Source organism: Myotis lucifugus, unplaced genomic scaffold (genome assembly GCF_000147115.1).
Source record: "Myotis lucifugus unplaced genomic scaffold, Myoluc2.0 scaffold_277, whole genome shotgun sequence".
In the NCBI taxonomy this organism is placed as follows: Eukaryota; Metazoa; Chordata; class Mammalia; order Chiroptera; family Vespertilionidae; genus Myotis; species Myotis lucifugus.
The window spans coordinates 136,134-140,455 of record NW_005871325.1 but is presented as its reverse complement, the minus strand read 5'-3'; positions in this window follow the sequence as shown (position 1 = coordinate 140,455).

Here is a 4,322-nt window from a genome sequence, read left to right as displayed (position 1 = left end):
GATCAATAACAATGAAATGACCTCTTCCGCTAGGATTTTTCCTCCCTTGTTATTATTGGCAACGTATGTGGTAAAACTATCCAGCGCCCAGGCAACCTTAAGCTAATAAATAATAGTGTGTGTTCAGAAAAAGCAGTCCATCCAGGCCCCTTAAAATACATTATTAAAAAGTGTACACATTTTGCTGGAAGAGAGTAAAAGTGCCAATTTGTATAAAAATGAAACACTACATGAGAAAATTGTATGCTATGCCCCAGGGACCTGTGTCTTATAAAAATCACCAAATCCTCTCACAACTCTGTAACTTTTCATCTTCCATTCTTTTTGTTTGGAAATTGCTTCTTCACTTTCTTTGTCCAATACCCCACTCCTTCTTAAAAAAAAAAAAAATTCTTAGAATAAAACATAAATGTAAACCTTTGTGCCTGAGATTAGACAATGGTTTCTTAGATATGGCACTGAAAACATAAGCAATGAAAGGAAAAAAAATAGATAAATGTAACTTTATCAAAATCTCTTGTGCTTCAAAGAACACTATCTAGAAAGTGAAGAGACAACTCACAGAGGAGAGAAACATTGCAAATCATATATCTGATAAGAGTCTAGTAATAAGAATATATAAAGAATTATTACAACCTAACAATTTAAAGACAAATAACCCAATTTAAAAATTGGCAAAGAATCTGAGTAGATATTTCTCCAACAATGATATGAAAATGGCCAATAAGCACGTGAAAAGCTCAACATCCTATTCCTAATGGAAAATGCAAATCAAACCCCAACAAGGTACCACTTATACCCAATAAGGTGCAATAATAAAAAAGATGGACAATAACAAGTGTTGGAAAGAATGTGGAGAAATTGGAACCCTCATACACTGCTAGTAGAAATGCAAAATGTGCAGCCATTTTGGAAAACAGGTAAGCAATTCCTCAAAAAGTTGAGCATAAAGTTAGCATGTGTCCCAAGACTTCCACTCATAGGTATTGATATATACCCAAGAGAATTAAAAACAAATGTTTACCCAAGAACTTGCACATCAATATTCATAGCAGCAATATTCATAACAGCAAACAAGTAAACAGCCCAAATGTCCATCAGTTAATGAGTGAATTTTAAAAAATGAATGGAATATTATTCAGGCATCCAAAAACCACTAAAACATACTACACCATGAAGAAAACTTGAAAATATGCTAAGTGAAAGAAGCCTAGCACAAAAAGAACACATATTAAAGGATTTTGTTGTCGGTTCACAACCTCCTGAGCTTCCTGAGTGAAATCTGAAAACGGCCTCCATCCACAGAGGACAAACAGAGATGGCAAAAAGAAGCAGACCACTCCAGATTGTAGGTGGCAGGTTTAATAAGGGAACTTATTTACAAGGCTTGTCTTGGGTGCCACAAGATGAATAGATCTCTGCACCCACCTGCGAGAATCTTAGAAGTTTATATAGAGGACTTAACTGGGTCCATTCATGTACTGCTATACAGTCCAGAAGGTCTCAATAACACATTACTGGTCTAGGCTCTGTCATCAGAGCTGCTTCTAGAGAGGGGAAGACAAGCAGAACACACATCCCAAGGACAGGGGTGAGGATGAGGAACCTCAGATTATTTGGGTCCAGCTGGTAGCTCAGTCAGCAGTCCTTCCCTCCTGGTGATCTCCTCCAACATCCATTTATCTGAAATGCGCAAGACAGATAAATCCATGGAGATGGAAAGTGGATGATGGGGTTTGGCAGGAGTGGGGAATGGAGAGGGACTGCTAATGGGTATGGAGTTTCTTTGGGGTTAAAGAAAATGCTCTGGAATTAGACAGCAGTGATGGTTGTGCAATGATTTGAACAACCTAAAAATACTGACATACACTTTAAAAGACTGGATTTATGGTATATTAATTATATCTTGGTTTTAAAAATTAGATAGAAATTAATCAAATGTCTACAACACTTTTCAGACATGGTTACAGGCAAATTCTGTAATCCCTTTTACTACTTTTTGTGTATCCTGTAAAAAAGTTGAATTCTCATGATTTTCATATGATTTTTCTTTGAAACCATATAAGGCAACACTCCCACAGGTAGTTGGGGAGTTCCTTTCAAGGAGTATCAATGACTCTAGGACAGTGGTTCTCAACCTGTGGGTCGCGACCCTTTCACAGGAGTCACCTAAGACCATCAGAAAACACATATATAATTACATATTGTTTTGTGATTAATCACTATGCTTTAATTATGTTCAATTTGTAACAATGAAATTGGGGGTCACCACAACATGAGGAACTGTATTAAAGGGTCGCGGCATTAGGAAGGTTGAGAACCACTGCTCTAGGAGGAGACAAAGTCTGGACAGAAAACCAAAAATCTGTAGAGCACGCTTGGGATGAAAGAAAATGAAACTTCTATTTCTTTAGTAAGTGTCTTGCTGTTGCCATCTTGGCCCGGTACTTCATGAAATCTAGGCAGGTTTGAAGGCACTCCCATGCAGGGAAGAAAGAGCGGCTGCTAACCTGCTGTGGAGAGCTGAGAGTCAGGTAGAATGGCACCTTGTATCTAGGCAAGACAGAACCCTTCCAGGGATATGGTGAGAATGAATCCGGATTCAAGTACATCAGAAAGCCAGAAAATTTTTATTGCATCTTATTTTCTATTTTGAATCTCTCATTTTATCTTTCTATGACCTAAGTAAGACTTCATGAAACATTAAACCATGGTCTTCTCAATTGTTCAGAAAAGAATCAAGGAAGCATTTATGCACACACTTCCCCAGAATGGGGAAAGGGAAGTCAGCAACTCCCTGAAATCAACTTCATGGAGATAAATTCCCCAAGAGGGACAAGGATGGGCTCTCCAGTTGCCTTTGCCCATAAGGAGAGTCTCCCATTATTACAAAAACTAGAGATTTGGGCTATTGTTTTACTAAACTTGACAATGGGTTTCACTACAGAATCCATCAATAGAAAGAAATCTGGGGGTTGGAGGGTGAGGGGAGAGTTATGGGGGATATCTGTAATACTATCCTATATAATAAAAGCCTAATATGCTAAGTGTCTGATCGACCAGTTGGTCGTGCAACCAATCAAAGCATAATATGCTAATGAAATGATATGCTAAGGCCACTCAACCACTCACTATGACATGCACTGACCAACAGGGGGCAGATGCTCTGACCAGTAGGTGAGCTTGCTGCTGGGGTCTAGCCAATCAGGACTGAGGGAGATGGGCCAGACACCCCTGGAGCTCTCCCTCTCCAGCTGGCTAACCTCCTGCATCTCTCTCCGATCCCAATCATGCACCAGTGGGGTCCCTGAGCCTGGCCTGTGCCCTCTCACAATCCGGGGCCCCTCAGGGGATGTCAGAGAGCCAGTTTTGGCCTGATCCTGCAGGGTAGGCCGAGGGACCCCCCAATAGTGTACAAATTCGTGCACTGGGCCTCTAGTAAACAATAAAAACAATTTTTTTGAAAAAGAAAGAAATCTAAGACTTAAAATAAATGCTAATCTCAGAAAGTATTTCCATTTCTCTAACCTTCTAGATTTCACTCATCTCACCCCATACACACTGTCTTTTTTTCTACATTCCTAATATCTAACTCATGACAAGAAATCAATAAATATTAGTGGGATAACTGACTAAATTACTGAAGGAGAAATCGTATTTTATAAACATATTAAGTTGCTTTTCTTTGACTTTTCCTGATCTGTAACATTCCCCTTGTTATGCCAGAAGCCCCAGGGAGATTATGATTATCACAGCAGGAGTCTGAAGAAAAATAAAGTAGGTTTCAATTTTGACACATAGAATAAGATTATTTTTAAACTCAGGATATGTTGCAAGGGAGAGCATTTGCTATAATAAAAAGGGTGCTAGCCCAGACTTCCAGACCAGGAGACATAGAAAAGAGAAAGGAAAATGGCAGAGAATTGTGATCAACTACAAACCCTCATGGTGTTTATCCTCAAGCTTTTAGCGGATGCACTGTATGCAGTTTGTTGCCCCATCCCAATGCACAGGTAAAAAATGGGGCTGACTTAGATCGCTGAGACAAAGTTCTGGTTCCCCATGGATTTTAAGTGGCCTGCAATTTATCCAGAAGTTCCCATATGCCCCAGTGCAGGGACACAAAGTGCTGAGAGGGCAGTGGGAGTTGGGCAAAGATGTTTCCATAGTAAGAGGTAAATGACTGAGAGCAATGAGCTTTATTCAGTAACTGGTGTCCTACATAGACCAAGCAATACCTGCAAAGACCAGATGTGAAACTCAGAAACACCTCAAAAGAGGAACAAGGAAAGGCCTGACTCTGCTGTGAAGGTAGCAGCCTA